Source organism: Carettochelys insculpta, chromosome 1 (assembly GCF_033958435.1).
Source record: "Carettochelys insculpta isolate YL-2023 chromosome 1, ASM3395843v1, whole genome shotgun sequence".
In the NCBI taxonomy this organism is placed as follows: Eukaryota; Metazoa; Chordata; order Testudines; family Carettochelyidae; genus Carettochelys; species Carettochelys insculpta.
In genome coordinates, this window is record NC_134137.1 from 277447361 (window position 1) to 277466653 (window position 19293).

Genomic DNA, 19293 nt, shown 5'->3' on the forward strand with positions numbered 1-19293 from the left:
TGTGATTATTAAATCATGTTTATTATGTAATGCCAAAACACCAACTTGTCTTGCAAGATAGGAAACACTTTCACAGGATAACCACCTAGAAAACTCATAGCTGAACTTAAAAACAAAAACTTATTTCTTTTTATAAACTGGATCTTGAGACGTAATGAGCACCACTGAGTGCCAAAATTAGGTTACTTATCCTCCACATTTTTCAGGAGCAGGCACTAAAATTTTGATCTCAGTCAATGAGAGTCTTGCCACTGATTCTCATGAGCCTTTGATCGGGCCTTAGCTCCCCTGGAATATGCCTGAGATAGGCTATGTCTACACTAGTTCAAAACTTCGAAATGACCATGCAAATGACCATTTCGAAGTTTACTAATGAAGTGCTGAAATACATACTCAGCGCCTCATTAGAATGCCAGCAGCCGCAGCACTTCGAAATTAACGTGGCTCGCTGCCGCACAGCTCGTCCAGACGGCTCATTTTTGAAAGGACCCTGGCAACTTTGAAATCCCCTTATTCCTAAAAGCAGATTGAAATCCCCTTATTCCTAAGTTGCCAGGGTCCTTTCGAAAAGGAGCCCTGTCTGGACAAGCTGCACAGCAGTGAGCCGCATCAATTTCGAAGTGCCGCGGCTGCCAGCATTCTAATGAGGTGCTGAATATATATTGGCATACGTTGTAATAATACATGACCATTTCGAAGTTTTGGGCTAGTGTAGACACAGCCACAGTGTTATATATTGTTATATTTCTAAAAAGTGGTCTCATTTATTGATCCTCTAAAACAACAGTTCAGCAGGCTTGGAATAAAACTTAGCATTTTGTCCATGTCTTATTCCACACTTAAATATGAAGCATTTCTTTCTAACCAGCACTGAGTTGATTCTCCATTTATATGACATGCCATGTATGTATGGGTGGATACACCAGTGTTATAATCAGAAACTTGTGTCTCTATCTATAGCCTTAAAAAGACAAATAATGTTACAGAAACTGGACCAAGCTAGGAAGGAGAGTCCCCATTTTTTGGAATCATCAGCATGTTCTGATGAAAAACTACAAGGATGCCAGAGAAGCTCAATTCTTAGCCAGCTATTCTTACTCCCATATGGAGAAGGTACGAGGAAAAAAAAAAAAAACAACAAAGCCCTAGTTATGAGAGAAGCTTGGACCTTCCCAGCAGCTTGTCAGACACATGCTAAACCCAAACATACACACTAGATATTTTGCACAGAATAGTCAAGGCATAAAAAAATAAATCTCCAGATTCACTTCCAAGCCAGGCCTTCACACAGCACACTTCCAGAATACAGATGCTCATCTGCACCAGAAAGCTGTTCCTGGGCCACAGCCTGCAATGACACCTCACGTGTCTACACTTGTGCTCTGCCAGAAAAAAACAAATATGCCAAACGCACTCAAAATCATCACAGTCCCATTTTTCCCCAGCAAGTACAACCCATTACAGGAGCCTCTTTAATCATAAGTACTCTCAAATGAAAGCCATCATAGCACTTCTTACCTAATGCATTTCATCTTCAAAACACTTTGCTACCATTAATTAAAATGCCACAGTAAAATGGTCATCATTTTTAAGGGGAGGATTCAAGCAGAAGAAAAGGTGGATCTAGATAGCAATCAGATTAGTGCACTACTGTTATTTCACTTTGGAGTCTTGCATTTTATTCCCACTCTTTGAACTCAAGTGAAAATGATTTCTTCTCAAGGCAGAGTAAACTAAAATATCAGAGAGTAATATAGTATACGTTGTCATTAAAGAGTGCAGGCTCAGCGGGCTTGCACAATGTCCAAGTCACACTATAAGCACAGCTTACAGGAACAGCAAACAGTGCTGTTCTTTTAAGGGGAAAATTTGATCAGAATACATTAAAGAAAAATTGTCATTCATATATTTTAAACTCCAACCCCCTGTGATGCTGTATCACTTATTTATATCACTGTTGTTACAGCTGTTATACAGTTTTCACAAGTCTATGTAGACTGCAGCATGTAAGGAGTCAGTGGAAAAGTTATGATTTACTAAATATGCTTATCCTGTTTATATATATATGTATTGTCTTTGTATCTGAAGTTACAAATATTGGCTATGTACAGTAAAATCTCTCTTATTTGGCATCCCAGAAACCTGAGGGTGTCAGATAATCATCTGTGCCAGAATCTGGAGCGGGGCAGGTGGCCTCACTCCATCAGCTCTGCTGCCACCAGCCAGTCAGCTGGCCCTGGGCAGGTAACTGGCTTCACGGCAGCCAGCCCCATGGCCACTGGCCATGCCAGTTAACACAATGTGTTGGTTATCTGGGCGCCAGATAATTGAGTTTTTACTGTACTTGGATCTTTCACGTGTCATATTCCTGGGTGATACCCATCAAAATGTACATGAAGCCCGACAGCTACTTGCTGATGGCCTTTTAAGAATTCTTGAATCTCACAATGGGCCATTAAAGAAATGATACCTTAGACTGTAAGGGGCCTTTGGCCACCCCAAGAGTCTGTAAACGATGTAAGGACATGTGATATGCACAAGTGATCCTGGACTCCATCCCAGACCAGTAACTTTCCACAAACAGGGGCTGTGAGCTTTGTTAGGGAACGTAAAATTCCATGCACATGACAGAGAATACAAAAGGCCACTGAAACAGCTGCATTCTGTCTTCATTTCCTGCTTCACTTCTCCAGACTCAATTCCTAACAGGGAAGCTTCCAACAAGGACTGATGACCCTTAATCTGTTTCAATTATTCCAGCAAGACTTTTGCAAATCAGCAGTTTAATGCCATCACTGCTACAAACCAGACACAAGGACTCCGCAATTGCTTGTACACATATGATTCCTGAACCATTTATCAGAGAGGTAGCCATGTTGATCTGTATCTCCGAGAACAACAAGTCATCCTGTGGCACCTTAGAGACTAGCAGATATTTTGGAGCATAAGCTTTCATGAGCAAAGACCTGCTTCGTCAGATGCGGGTCTTTGCCCGTGAAAGCTTATGCTCCAAAATATCTGTTAGTCTCTAAGGTGCCACAGGACTTCTTGTTGTTAACCATTTATAACTCTCTTCTTTTCTTTCATTATTAAATCTTTAGCCAGTTTACTCAGGATTGGATGACAGGGTGATATTTGAGTAACCTCTGAAATTCATACTGACCTGCAGCAGGCCTTCCACCAGACGTGTGGAAAGGGTAGTTGCTCCAGGGTCTGGTGATTCAAAAGAACCCAGGCTCCCAGCCACTGCCAGCTCTACCACAGCAGCTGGAACCCCAGGCCCATTGGCTAACTGCTGGAGCATTGCGCAGTGCAATCTGGACAGTTCTGAGGGCTGGCTGGGGAGCGGAGGGGGCCAGCACAATGCATTTCAGGTGGAACTAAGTGCCCGCTGTGCCTATTCCCAGCCCAGCCCCTTCTTGGAGTGTGAAGCTGTGCCTCTGCTCCCCTCATCTTGTCCAGGGGTCCAGCAAGTCTGTTGGCCTCCCTGACCTGGAGATGCATGTCTGGTCCTTTGGGCTTAGAAAGGACCTCACATATGGTGAAACAGGCTTTCATTAACCTCTCAAAACATTAGACTTGGTTGTCTGGATGAAAACTAAACAGTGGAATGTTGGGGGGGGGCTGTATTTAGCTTCTCGTTTACTGCAGAAACACTTATTACCAATTTGATGAATTTAATTATTGAGGAAACCACAAGTTATTGGAGATTGCCTTCCATAGTTCTCAACATCTGCCCTGAGTGTGGCATTTTCTGTGTGATCTATCCCAGATACCCACTTCTCCCCACCTCTTCTACAGTAACAAAAGCTTTCAACATCAGTAGCTTGCTCAGAATGAAGGACCATTTCCTTTGGTTCACTACCTTAAGAATGTCTAAGCATCCTCAACACTGGCATTAGAAACAAAACTGTGATAAGCATAAGTTTGCACATTATGTGCCTGCCTGGATTTCAACTACTTTCTTTATCTAGGATGCTCCATCACTCATTAACCAAAGAGTAAAAGGATAAGTCAAGCAGAAAGCTATCATGTGGGCCTAGTTCAAGCTAATCATGGCAAATTTTTGCAGCAGAGTGGTTCTATGCTGGGCAGCCTCCATTAAGAGCTCTCTGCTCCCAGAAGTTTCACCCTATGATCTACAGGTCAAATTTCATCACAGACCTCAGTTTTCTTCATGGGCAATAGATGGAGAAACAGTCTAAGAGCAAGATTCTGCCACCCTTAGTTACAATGGATCGTACTTCACTCCATTACTTGCTACAAGGATTTCAGTAAGACCTACTCACAGAGGAAGTGGCTACTAAACATAAGGAAGGGTGGCAGAAATGAATACCAAGGCAAGATATTTAAAATCCAGACAGTTAAAGGATCCATTCCAAATCCCACTGAAGTCAGTTCAGATATTTTCATGGTCTTCAATCGACTTTGGGTCAAGCAATGAGACTTTCAGCAAAAGGCTCAGGAACTTAAATTGGATCCAGATAGGCACTGGAAGCCAGTGAAGCATAAGGAGCACTGGCAGGATGAGCACACTTTGATTCGCATGTCTTAGAAAGCAGGTTATTTGCACTAGCTAGAACTGCCCCAGCCATCCCCAGTCAGAGTGAGAGGCAGTGACAAATTCATGGATCACAGAGTGTAGGTCCACACTGCAGAGGAATGAGTAATGGAAGTTATTTCCTTGCACTGTAATATTCTCCTTATTTAAGAGCAGTGGTGAGTCTAATAAGAACTTCACACTATGCACTATTATAAAGAAGAGAGAGTAGATTCTCTTTGCAAAGGCTGAAGTCAGTGTCATAACCCGCTTCTCTTGTCCACACTTCTAAAATTAAAGCACTGCTGTGGCAGCACGTTCAAATGAAAAAAATGTAAACCACCTCCACAAGTGGAGCAACTAACAGTGCTGGGATCTCATTTACACTGGCACTGCACAGCGCTCTAACTTGCTGCACACAGAGTGATGGTGGTCAATGTTCCCTGTAAGCGGGATGCGTGGGTGGCTGCCCAGAAGAAATCCAAGTGTGGCCCAACTGATTAGCAGCGCACCCACAGCCACCCACCATGGGCAGCATGTGTTTCTATTGGTTGTGCCCACCTGCACATGCCTTGGTGCACATATAATTTATTCCACTGATGGTTGGAAAAATAATAGAAGGAACACCTGAGCCAGAAATCTGCAGCACAGTAAAGTGGTAGAGTAGACTTACCCTAAGTGTTCTTCAGCATTATCTGCATCTTGACAGAACGCTACTGTTCTGTCCACAGCTTAAATTTTACCAGCAACCACATTTTTCTGTGGCTAGTAAAAGGCTCTAAGTCATAAAGTTATGGCTTCATTCCTGACTTAAAGCAGACATGATGGATCCAGTCTTCAGAGACCAGAGTGTTGCTATATGATGCATGCAGATATTGTATGCATGTGTCATGCAACTGGGAAGTAAGGGGGACAGGAAAACACAAGGGAACCTGGATTGCCTGCCTCATGGGATGATTGAATCAGAACATGCCATGTTAGATCCCACTGCACATGTCCATTGATGATAATTTAGGCAGGTGAAATGACTCTTTCACCATCTCACAGAAAGATTACAATAGATAAGCTCTAAACCTAGTGGTTGGTTGTTTTTTTGTTTTTTTGTTTTTTGTGACCAAATCATTCAAAGATTATATTTTAGTATTTACAATAAGAATATAAAATTAATACAGATAAATACATGGTTAAGTCCCAAACCTACAAGGCAGTCTGCTAGAGCTGGGGTACACAAAGTGGAGGCGGGCCCCCTCTGGTGGGTGTGAGGGGGGCAGAGCACAATTGGTTGTTGGGCCTGGGGTTCAGTCATCTCATTAAAAATGTTGAACTATGTTACTGTTTTTATGTCTGTGTATTTACATCAATACAGCAATTAATAGCTTGTTTTTTTTTGTTTGTTTGTTTTTAAAACATTCTACGCCCCTATGCTATTTGCCAGTGGATCACAACGCAGGATTCTGGCCCAAATTACTATTCAAGAATATTTTAGAAATGTACAGTTAAATATCCTAGTATTATATAAATGACTTAAGACCAAATGAACAATAAAAATCACACCTGAAAAAATAAAATAAACACAAACAGTAATAGATATCACTTTGAACCACGTCAATACACTTCAACCTTAGTACACTAAGTTCCTCTGATGAGGAGCTCTCTCTTCTATGTGCACGTACTGTATTTGGCACACTAGGACCCATCTGTCAGTTGCAGACTCTAAGTGCTACTGCAATACAAATAAATGAAGAACCACCACGACTTACTACTATGGCATTTGCAGGTCCATTGTTTCAGTCAGAAAAGTTTAAAAAAAAAAAATCCCCATATCATGGACCATGTGGACAATCAGTTTAGAATTTGAAGACCTAGAATCTAGTAATCCACTCCTGACAGCTTGGCAAGAGAAGAGATGCGCCCAAAATAAATAAATTAATTAAATTACCAGTGCTAAACACACAAAGTTCTCTAGTGCTGATTCCTTTTTTGTTAATGGCTCTCTTTCTAGCCACAAGATTCTTTATTTCTGACAAATAGTTTTCTACAGCAGCAGTGAGACAGGCAACTAAGCCTGTGTGGAGCACAAAAAGTTACAACTGAAATGAGTGGGATCACTGAAAACAAGGGGTATTTGCAAGGTTGGTTCTCTAAGGCATTACACACTTTGTTTACCTGAGCATCCGCAGGCATGGAAAACCACTTTCTACAGGTCCTATTGGCTGGGAACAGCAAACAACAGCCTCTGGAACTTGCAAGCAGCCATATCTGTGCAGGCTCAGGTAAACAAACCATCTCACAGCCCACCAGCAGCTAATCCTGGTGACCCATATGTGGCCCTCAAACCAAGGGTTCCCCTCCCCTGTTATAAAGTCATTTACGCCAGTGCAAAGTTTAAAATGCTGCCACCAGTGAGAGTGGAGAATTCCAACCTGGAAATGTTTTATAATATGCAGAGCAGGTGTAAATGACTGACTGGAAACTCAGACCCCTAATATTTATTTAGATTGACTCTGGCATATCAGCTACTAGTTGTCTATTTCAACTTAGTTCTCTAGTTTCTTAAACTCACCTGGACAACAGGCAATTTTGAAAAAGAAGCTGAAGTTGCAATTGTAAAACAGCAAAGAAATATTTTTGTCCAAACACTTTGAATATTTTATTTCATTTCCTTTTGGATATTTAAAGAGTAAGAACACTCAATTATTTTGGCATTTGCATTATCTTGGAAGCAGAATAGATCATTCACACATTAAAAAACTATACAAGTAAGTTTTTAAACCCTTTTTTACTGCTGGTTTACTTTTTGCACTTTCACTATTGCTATTCAATATTTATATTGCAATATTACCCAGAGGGCTCAACCAGATTAGGCCCATTTTACTATTTACTAGATGCTTGTTCAAACACCCTATGCCCAACAGAATGCCTTCTGCATAAGGAAGCCACCTTGTCAATTTCAGTTTCTCATGCACTATTAGTACAGTGGTCCCTTTTGTGTTCTCAATGATTAAATAAAAATGTTAAAGTTTCTGCCTTCTCCTCCTTCTTTCACCCATTCTTCATTTATTGTTTTTTCAAATAACAAATTTAATACTTGTTGATCACGCAAAACTGAGACCTAAAGCTAGCTGACAGTCCAACTTCAGCATTTCAGACTAGTTATATAATTAGTCCTAAATGAAAACTTCGATGGAAAAAAGAAAGAATTGTTTTCAAACACAATTGTCTTCATTAATGTATAATTCTGGGGTAGAAAACTGAATTTTAATCTGAAATGCCACAAGAGAAGGAAAAAATTCAAGGCTATGCTCTAGGAGTCACATTTTAACCTCTTCTTCCTGCTCTCTGGTAACCAATTGTAAGATGCCCTTTATGTATCTGGGATCAGTCACCTGGAATCACTTGAAATGTTCCATAGCTTCACTGTATAGGTTTTTGATTTTGTCCTTGTGTTTCTAGTTCCTTGTTGCTAATTAGCTCACTATTTTTACACTGAGGCTACATCTGCCCTAGAAGCATCTGTCTACAGAACTTACCGTCGGAAGAGATGTTTCAACAAAACATCTGTCGACAGATCGTGTCCATACATAAACGCGATTCAATTTTTTGATCCGCTCTGTAGACAAAGGGCCCTCCAGAGTATCTACACGTCTTTTTTTAACGACAATTTCTGTCAACAAAATGCATTTGGTGTGTAGATGCACCGTGAGTTTGGACAGCAAAAAACTCTCTAGTGTAGACATAGCCTGAGACTGTTACGCTGGTGTAATTAATCAGTAATCTCACAAGACCCTCCAAAAATCTCCTTCAGAATGCTACTGTAAGGTTGGGGACTCTCTAGAGCCCTCCTTCTGTACACAAGTGCTGTGTTCTAGTCTGCCTCCTTGTGCTCAATGGAAATTTCGGCATTCCTATGGTAGTTGGATGAAGTGCTGAAACACAGGGCCTGATCTTGTCCCCTACTGCCAGGAGCTTAAAGCAGTTAGAAAGATAGCTGATCCCATCTATACAGAGTCCTCAGGAAGCAGGAAAATTCTCTGGAGGCGTACAAAACCCTGCCACTAGCCATGGATCTGAAGACAGGGTGTAACAATTTCAACAAGGCCTGACCACAGTTTTTAAGGACCCTGGAAACCCCCGACAGCCACAATTGTAGTTTGCAGCCAATGTTTGGCAGAGCAACAGAGGTACTGTACAAAAGAAACTAGTCAAATGTCAGGCCATCCTCAAGAGTGGACATAGTGATTCAAAGCCACCTTCGTTGTCCATCTCCCCCACTCACATTCCTGAGCTGTGCTGATTATTGCGGATGATTTTTTTTTTTTTTAAAATTCCCATCACATCCTTTTGGCCCATGTCAGAGGTTACTTCTTTCTCAATGAAGTTTGAGCAGTGACTGGTCAAACCCCTGAAGTTTAGGATGATGGTATCCACTAAATTAAACAAAAAAAATTCCATGTATTTTTGCTGTCACAGCAAAAACATAATTATCATACTTTGCATACGGTCAGCAGCTTGGTGTACAATCAATACTATTAAGTAAGGAGGAAACTTTTCCTGTACAAATTTTTGAAGCCATTATCAGGTCATTTTTCATAAATGCCCAGCACTCTTACCTTAGGGCTTGTCTATAAGACATGGGAATGAACACCAGAGAGGACTGATTTCTAAAGCACATCAACATGCTGTGCACCAACCGACCCATGAAGACCCTGCTGGTGCAAACTACAAGTTCCTTAGTGTGCGTTAAAATACACTACATTAATGTGCACAAGAGACCTTGCAGTTCATGCCAGCAGGGTCTACATGGGCCAGTTAGTGCAAAATGTTTGTGTGAGCTAGCAATCACATCCCTCTAGTGTGTGTTGCTCAACCATGTAGACAAGCACCTAACATCAATGCTGATTCAGTTTCTCCTGTAAATTTCCCCCTTGCTTTTTTTTTTTTTTTTGGAGTACCTACTAGTGGGCCTGAAAGTTTAAATCTTTCTGAAGAACATCCAGGCTAAATGCTTCAGCCATTTCTCGAATTTGATCGTTTTGTGCTACACTGAAGGTGATACTGTCAGCATAAAAGAAGGTTACAACTTTCTTATCAATTCAAGTCTTTGCCTTTAATTTATTTTTATGTCATAATCACTGATTGATCTATGTCATTTTTGGGTGGTTGTTGAAGATGAACACAATCTGTTCCTGAATGAAACTGATGTTGAATAGCTGCCTGAAGAACCACTGGCAAGCTTGGAACAGAAATTTAAATTGTAATATTTCAATAATAATGATAGCATCAGAAGTTTCTTCCTTGTAGGATTCTCAAGCTCACCATGGTTCTGTAATTTAAAAAAAGTACTTAATTCAATGGCACATTTGATTGTGAAGAATCCAAATAAGTGCATAAAATCTAATTTTTTTCAAAAGAGTACAAATTCTTGCTCTGTCACTGCTAAAAATGTGAGAAAATATGTACGTTACTTGAAAAGCACTATTGTCAGCACCAAGTATTTCAAAATTCATGTCTTGGGTTACAAAAAAACCATAAGATATTTAAAAAACAATAAATGCTAGATCTGTCTTCTGATTGAGCCTTCAAGTGTTCATGTTTTTAACCTGCTTTTTGGAACTGAGGTCTTGGAACTTTTATTTAAAAAAAAAATGCAAGAATACTTAGATTCTGTCATGACCAAATGATTCCAAGAACTGGGGCTTTAAGGGAAAAAGGAATGAAAATACTGCATGAATTGGCAACATTAGAATGATCACTTTTTATTACTTACACCCATCAAATGATTTGTTTTCTTCTACTACCTTCAGCTTCCAACATATGGAGTCAGACAAATTCATACACAGATGCTTGGTAATTTCTTCAATATCTTAAGTTCATCCATTTGCAATATTGATTAGCAGTAGTTTTTACTAAAACAGAATGAGGAACAGCTATCAAATGAATTCAATATTGTGATGACTAAGAAAGTAAGTTGTAGACAGCTTTTTATAAAATCTTATTGAGCTGCCTTCTAGAATTTTCTAGATTCTAGCAAACCAAACCTACTCCCCTCACTTCTGCATCCAAAGGCAATTTATTCCTCCCATTAGCCATCTCTCTCTCCAATCGCCAATAATTTTACCCATTTATATCCCTCTCCAGGTGTCTAGAGAGCTCTATAACGTTCTCACTGCTTCCTAATGATCTAACAAACACTTTGAAACTATTTATTTTGCCTTGCCTTTTTTAGAATTAAAGTTTTCATTTACAACTGAAACTAGAATAATGTGTCCAGTATTAAAAACCTAAAATATTGCATTCAACTAAATACTTCAGTGACATTTTTCTACTAAAAAAGACTGACTCTATTTCTCCCCAAAAGTCCACTGTCAAAACTGTCCCTGGCTTTCATAATCTTTTTTTCCAGGGTGATCGTTGCCCAAATGTAACCCTTCTTAACATTCAAACATCTCTTGTGCATCAGTCTATAGAACCTAAAACTAAGGGCGTAAAACTGAAATGTTCGTATTTTGAATGCACAATTTCATTTCAGGATAAATGTCATAGAAACCATTAAGTTGCAATTGGGCAATAGTGAGTATTAAATTTCCCTGGGTAGCATAGGTACAAGAACATCAGTGTTTGCAGTTCATAAGCTTTCACTTGGGGAAAAAAATTAAGTTTCTAGCACTTATTGCAAAGACAGTACAGAATCAGCTTATCTTCTGTGTTTACAGACCTACACCTCTGGTGTCAGTCCTGCTGCTTGTGACTTCTCCAAAGCGTAGCAGAGAGACACTCCAAGGATACTGGTTAGTTTCACAGTATCGTGGAAATGACTAAAAGAGTCTCAATGGATGAAGGGCTGTGCGACTGCTGCTTAGGAAAGCTACAGGCAGGCACAGGAGCTATCCCTGCAGAATAATACTTCACCTAAAACTAATAAAGGGGAGGGGAGGAAATGGCAAGCCCCTTAGCTCCCTGCCCCCAGCAGAAGATTTAAGGTCTGCAGAAGGAGAGGGTAACATAGAAAATCCGCCCCAATCCTTTTCTCACCCACATGCTAGAACAGCCAAGGGGCTCGGCAAAACAGAGAGCTGTGTAACCCATTTATCGCACTCAGAAGGCTGAAGGTGTGAAGAAGAGAATTCCTTTTTCCCTTCCAATTCCTACCCAGGGACTTCAAGCGTATCAAACCACCCCTAGATCAAGACTGCTAACGAAGATCGAGCTTCTGCAGCACAGGCAGGGACAGCACTCTGACGGACATCCCAACACCCTCCCTCTCCCCAGCACGTACAGTTTGGAAGGGCTGTCGATACTCCAAACACCTCCCAGATATGAAATAGATATTGCACTTTTTTAGGAAAAAATAAATGGCAAAGTAGCTAACAAGAGGGTCCCCAATCAAAGCAGGTGACAGCTCATGAATAGACTTGAACTTCATACTCCAGGTGTCCCTGATCCAGGGACACTAATGATTTGGACCCGAGCAAGGGGAGGAGGCGGCAGCTCTGCGCACTGGGGGAATGGCAGCACTGGTCCAGAGACTTCCCCACTATGACTCCCACAACAGCAGGGGTCAGTGCCTGGGAGCAGCCAGGGGCACAGAGCCACATGTGCCCTGGGAAGCAGGGTGCCAGTGAACTGCTCCACGCTCAACCCGCTCATGCCCAGACCCCACAGCAGCCTCCATGATCCTTAATCAAGCACACCCAATTCCGTCAGGTTGCCAAATTAAAGAGGTTCAAGTGGATATAAAATTTTAACCCAAGTCTAGCAGTGGGGGTGGGTGGAGGGGGAGAAAAGGGGCATATGCAGCCCTTGATTCATGCATGCCACTCCCTTTGACATCAACAGGAGTTCTACATGTGGCGGGAAAGCTTTGTAGTCGGGTTATGAGTTTCACGCCATATTAGACATCAGCTTTGCAGACACCCAGCAAAAAGAGAGAGGTTACAACAAAAGACAGTTTGTATCAAGGCAGAAGAAGGAACACAGGAAAACTGAGTGAAGAAACACTTCATTAAAGGATCCAATTATGCCTCTCACCAAGCAATGATTCCCACTGAAGTCAACACGACTACTCCTTTGAGTAAGGATTAGTCACACTGCTAAGAGCTTGGAGGACTCCACCACCAGTTTAGCTTGTAGAGCAGAGATTCTGATATTTCACTGCACCAGGACACCCTTTGGACAACAAAAAAATACTACCAAACCAAAGTCTGAACTCATCCAAGCCCTGCCACCCTAGGTGAGGAGGATAGAGGGAAAAGCCAAAGTCTGAGCCACACCACCCCAGAAGAGGTGGGGAGGGGGGGGCAAAGCACAAGGGCTTTCAGCTGCAGGCAGGAAACCTGTAAAGTGAGCCCAGCCCCACCCCACCACCCTGGGCTGAAGCCAGCAGGCTTTCACTTCATCCCCAGGGGGAAGGGCTTGATTCTGGCCCTGGGCCCCAACAAGTTTAAGACAGATCTGGCAATCCTTATAAAAGAAGGTCTGCAATGGCCCCAATCTACAGGTTAAGAACCATTTGTGATGGGTTAGCTCATGGAGATCCCCGTGAGCCTGTCACCTGACAGGCTGATCATACCACTGAACCCGTCAGCCTTCCTTCTGTGGCATCCCACTACCCTGGCCTACTGAGTCAGGTGCTTTGGTCTCCCCCACCAAAGGCACAGAGTTGGTCACTGCCCTTCCCCCCAGCAGAGAAATACAGACAGTGGTAACAGCTCAATTCTGGAACTTGATATAGCACCCTCATGCACAGCCCCAATGATATCAGAACTCAAGATAAATCCATCTTACTCTGTAAGAAAGTTTTGCAGAGAAAGCTAATAAAGTTTGCTCCCTTTAACCGTGAGAGAAGCTGTTGCTTCCCTCTCCTCCCCTAACCCCCATAACAATAATTTACACTGGGTTTGATAATAAACAAATGTGATTTTATTAAGTTTAAAAAGTAGAATTTAAGTGATTGCAAGTGATGATATACAGCTCCAAGTAAATTACTAAGCTACAATAAAACAAAATACCCCAAGTCCCCAACTTACAAGTGGGCTGTGTTCCAAAAGTTTGTTTGTAAGTTGGTCGTTTGGAACTCAGAACACATTTTCCCATAGAAATAATGTCAGAGATGGTAAGTAGGTTCCCAGCCTAGACCACAAAACCATAATGAAGCTGAAATAGTGCATATTTGCAATGAAAAATAGCGGAAATAGTTTTTTATTTAACTCTGAATGCAGATGTTTAAGAAAAGGCAGCTTTAGTTAGAAGAGGATGAAGTGGTAGGTGGAGATGCTGAAGGGGACTTCTTGGCATCCCCACAGCTGCCCATCTGCAGGCTCTGCATTGGCTTTTACGGGCAGTCCTGTGTCCCACACCATGAGCTGCACAAGACTCCCACGCACCAGGAGACAGCAAGCAACATGAACATGCGCCAGAGGACTCTGGGGCAGCAATGGGTGGCCATACAGCCAGTGGCTGGAAAGAAGTACCAGTTTCCAGCTATGCAACTACTCCGTGCAGCTCCGGAGTCCCCTTGTGCTGCCTGCCACCACCTCTGCCTCCTGCCTTCTCCCCTGTGGCCAGGGCCATCCTCACCCATATGCAGAATACGCAACTGCTTCATAGGGCATCTGACATTTTGGGGCTCCACTGGGTCTTAACGTCCACAAACCTCTTCTTACCCCTGTTCTGTGTGGCTCTGCTGCCTCTGGAGAGAATCTTGTTAACTTAAAAGGGAAAAATCCTGCCAGAGGTGTTAGCAGAACTCCAGTAATGAAGCCATTTAACAGGCATTTGCTAATCCCAGGTACATACTATCAGTTCCACAATTCACTGGATTACTCTACAAGACCTTAGTTTACAATTCGTTTTAAAAATATTTCCTTAAGTTTGTTGATGAAGATTATAAAATCACATCTCTAAAAACATCAACATCCCATGCCCCAGGCTGCCATTGGGCATCGGGGCAGCAGTTTAATAGTACTGCAGAGGGCCCCATAAATCCTAAGTATGTCCCCACCCGAGACTGCAGGTGAGCTTTTGTTTGTATGCGCAGTTGCTCAAAAGGCAGATGTTTGTAATTTGAGGAGTGCCCACTAAGCCTAATATATTAATAAAAATGGTTACAGACCATAAATGTCTCACACTAATTATTATTTCAGATAAAACCCAGAGCTAATTTTTTTCCTGACCTAGGGTCTAGCAGCTTCAACTTCCCTCCCGCTCCCCACATTAGAGTTCTTTTCTTTCCAGGACTTTCATGTGCCCTCTTGTGGTGGGGAACACTCTGTGAAGCCAGCTGAAGAAATCCTTCCGATTCCTTACATAGAATTTCCCCAGGATGAGAAGTTTTTGTTCCATTTTCCTCATCCCTGTAGAAAAATACAAAATTCAGGATGGATTCCAGCACCAGCTGGCATGGTCACAAGTTTTCATAAGATGAACCACAGTTAAAGTTTACAAGAAAAACAAGACTATTCACAGACCTTGTCTTGAGCACAGGGCCATTGAGCTCCTTAAGTATCATTAATGGATTTCACTAGCCCACTTAGATTACAAATATGTAATGTAAACCAGTTTCTTAATTTCAAATGAAGGAATGATACATGCATACAAATAAAATACACACATTTAGGGGATTACAAGCTCTCCCATGATAGGTCACAAGCTTCGCTTTGCACAATGCATATCTGAGTTATGTATATGCATATACAAAACTGCATTTCCTCAAAAATATGGGGGTGTAGCATCATGCCACTGTTGTATAGGAATCTGTCAGTTCAGTAACAAATGTATATAGAGAGAGGAAGAGAGAGAGAGAAAGAGAGAGATGTGTAAATCGCAAAATAATCCTTTCCAAAATAATTTCTCTAGCAGAATACTACTGTAACCAATACAAACCTTTACATAGGTCTTTGTCTCCAGATCAGACACTAGTAGGAATTGTTTACCTTTAGCTGCATAAAGACATGGGTGGGATCCCCATTATTCTCTCTATATTTTGGTTTATTAGGGACCAGACCTGGACTTTCAGCTAAATTCAACAGACGGCAGAAGGTATCTAACATTAATATTCCTCTTTATTCTCCTTCCATCAAACTCTACACAAACATCTCCAAAAGCTGAAAGAATTACAGTTCTGTTGTATAATTGAAGCCAAAAAACTATGCTGTGTAGATGAAGCACAGAATTGCCATACTCATTTCAACTATTTTGTTAAATCTCTAACTATATCGAGGTAAAAAAATACCTGCAAATTACGCTTCCTTCTTTAACTATCCGTTAAAGTGGGTACTTACAAATGCAGCAGATCAGAGATGCAAAGCACTGCACAGGCTCTGAGCATTAAATGTAGATGGGACAGGGGACAGAAGAAAAGCTAAACTGTGCCATACTGGGAGATTAAAAATACTAATCTAATTAACCAACAGTGATTATGCAGCCACTGAGGAGTTTACAAGCCTTGGAAACGAGGGAATTTCCAATTTAGGACTTCCCATTCCAGGGTGCCTGTCCAATGGGAACTTCAGATCCTGCAATTTTTAAATCTGAATGTATCTATCTACATTTTTCAGTCTAGAGAAGAGTAGTTCACAAGGACATGTGGCCCATGGAGTATTTTAACCAATTTTTTCCCCATTTTGGTAACGGCCAAAAGCCTTCAAAAGCCTAGCTTCATTTGCAGCAGAAACCAACATCTCTCTACTGGAGTTTAGATATATATTTTTCTCTGTTTTGAACCCACCCCTTACAGTTACACAAAATGATTTTCCTTTCAAGTGTAGGACTCTGTTGGTGTTAGGGAGAGAGGGCCAGGAATCTTCATGTGTACTAGTTTATATTACATTAAATGTTGTGCTTCTACCACTGGAGAAAGCAAATGCTTGTCCTGTCAGTGTACTGTTACAGTAAGATGCTGAAAAATATCTATAGCAATGAACCATATATGTGCATGCAACTACAAAACTAGCTTTTTTTAAAAGCAGAGAACACACAGGCATTTAAAACATCTACAGTGAACCCAGACAACCTTTCATTCCATTTATGAATTTTTTCTGCTGTTCTTTTTTATGAGTAAATGCAATAATAAATGTTGCGCAAATAAATTCATATGTATCCAGAGGATTTCATTAAAGAAAAATGTAGACTATTGGGAATTAACAACTCAGGTTTTAATACCGTATTTTATTACAGCGCATGTTGTAGCCCAATTCTTTCCCGTTTTCAATGTACTAATCCAAGGAGCTGCAATAGATAGAAATATCTGATTTCACCAGTATTTCTCTCAAAGTCCACTCCTTTTGAGATAGGGAAGTAATGTCATATAACCCCAAAAACTCGCTTTCCTCTCGCAATTTTAAATAGATGCTCTACAAGCCAAGTTCACCATACAAAAGTTAAGATCACTACAGAAATTGTATGAGAACCATTCAGACACCTTTTCAGGTCAATTAGCTAATTTTCACCAACATGACAGAATGTGTGACTGAAAAATAAGGTCCCATTTGTTTTCTAGCAATAACACACCTCCAAAACAGAAAAAGACACTCTCCACCCAGGTGAAACGATAAGAAAAAAATGAATCTGCTTGGTTTGAGGCTGTACAAGAGAGGGAATCTACTCTCATACTAACCAAATGAGATGCTTTTGTAAGCACAAATTACAAAATAGGACTCTCTCCAAAAGTACTTATAGAAGGCATGGTCACACTTCGGATTACCTTCACAGAGGCAGCAAATTGCTGTATGCTCCCTAGGGAGTTCATTTTAATGAATTAAATGACAATTCACAGTCATGGGAAAACAGCAGAAATCTGTCCAAGTAACATTACTAACAGGAGCCAAGTATGTGTGTTGGGCTATCAGAATGTTCCAACCAAAAAGAGTCATTTAGCCCTGAATTAACATGATAAAGCATGATAGAAAAGCTAGCAAAACAGGATCCTTTCTGGGAACAGAGTCTATCAGGAGTAAGTTGGACTATTTAATAAATGTTGATAGATGGAACTTGTTTAAAGCCTATTGATCCACCAGAAGAAGTGGACAAGGCTGATAATGAACCATGGTTTTTATTTAACTTAATTATATCAAACCAGCCAAAAAGATCTCATCTTCCGATGTTAAAGTGACCTTCCTGGCACACAGGCATTTCAAGTTATGTGACTGCACAGTAAACAGACATTGAATTATGTGCCTTGTCTAATAAACCAAAGGCATGCTTTTCTTCCCCCTCTTCCAGCTCCCACTTCCTACACAGTGAAATGAAGTATTGTGTGAGCTCCACTCAGCCTAACTGCTATCCCCACAACCCTGCAAAGAAACAGAGGTGTAGAAAGTTCTTACACTCTCATACTGAAGTGAGGAAAGACCCACATACAACAGAAACTCTTCCTAATAGCCGTTCTTCTCAAAGCTCACCTGAAGCACCTTTCCTTCTCCCCCCAGCCTCCCCATCCCCAAACCAGCATCACACCTGTAAGCCCAACTCCACTAGGGCTCTCCTGGGACTCTGAAGAAACCATTTCATCCCAAAAGCTAGAAGCCCAACAGCGCAGCTGTTAACACCCACCTGTCTGATTTCTGCAGGTGTGGGACCCAAGGAGACAGGAGAGAACAAACGCAGATGCTCCCACCAGGAGTTGATTCAAGGAAATTCCTGGCTGGGGTCTCGCCCCGCTGACTTAAGCGCGGGGCGGGACGAAGGAACCTCTCCTCACTTGCAGCACAGCAGCTGTGCCAGGGATGCTCTTTCTCAAAGGTGCCCCGGGTTGAGCATCTGGTCGGCCCCGGATCGGCCGGGGATTAAAGCCCAGGCTGGAAACCAATAACCTCCCGGCCCCTATTCGCCGCGTGTGCAGCGGGGGGGACGCGGGAGACACCCACGATTTGTTTCTAGCCCCGCCCACCGGCCCCCCATGGACAAACCATTTGTCTCCCAAGCGGCGGCGGCGGCCCCGCTCAGCCCCCTACCTTGGCTGCGCAGCGGTGCCGAGGGCTGGATGCGGGGCTGGCGGAGCCGGGGGCCGGCAGGAAGCGGGCGCGACCCCAGCACAACGCGCCTTCCCCTCCCCTTCGCTCCGCTGCTCCGGGGAGGCGGGTCCGGTTCAGTCCCTGCAGCCCGGCGCTCCGGGGGGGTGTCTCGGCGGGCCCCTGGCCAGGCAGGCGGCGGCTTCCGCGCTCTTCATGGGCTGCGGGCGCGGCCGGCGGGGGGCGGGTCCCCGCTCGCTCCGGGACGCGCAGCCCAGGGCTCCCCCCGGCGCTCCCCTCAGGCCCGACCCGCCGGCTGCTCCATGCGGCTCGGGGCTGCAGCCCGGCGGCGGTGCGCTGTGCACAGGCCCGGCCAGCGGCACCCGCTCGGCTCCGGCCTCCTGCCCCGGCCGGGGCCTGCGGGGAAGAGGAGGCCCTGCCCCGGCCTGGCAGCGGTGCGGAGCCCCGGGAAGGTCACGGGCAGCGAGGAGCCGGGCTGGGAAGGCTCCGCCGCCGCTGCTGCTGCTGCTGGCCCGGCCTCAGCCGCTGCTCAGCGCCCGCTGCCGGGCTGGGGGCCGCTGCCGGGCTGCCCCCCGCGGGGCTCGGGGCCGGGCTGCCCCCCGTGGCGGGAGGGCGGGCGGCGCGAGGCGGCTCCTGGGGCCAGGCTGCCCGCGCGCCCCGGGCTCAGCGGCAGCTGCAGCGCCTGTGTGGCTGTGTCATGTCTGTGCGGCGGAGGGCTGAGAGCCGGAGCCGAGGCGGGGCCAGCCCCGTGACAGGCGGCGAGGGGCCCAACCAGGAGCAGCCCCC

General features: G+C 43.3%; 1 protein-coding gene across 2 annotated transcripts in view; it reads right to left on the minus strand.

The window, feature by feature from the left end:
• LARGE1 (LARGE xylosyl- and glucuronyltransferase 1) overlaps window positions 1-19225 on the minus strand; it is a 458979-nt gene extending 439754 nt beyond the window's left edge. For both annotated transcript variants that reach the window (XM_075008156.1, XM_075008163.1), the window contains exon 1: window positions 18490-19225. The gene's annotated coding sequence lies outside the window, so the exon portion shown is untranslated. The remainder of the gene's footprint in view (window positions 1-18489) is intronic.
• Window positions 19226-19293: the final 68 nt, after the last annotated feature.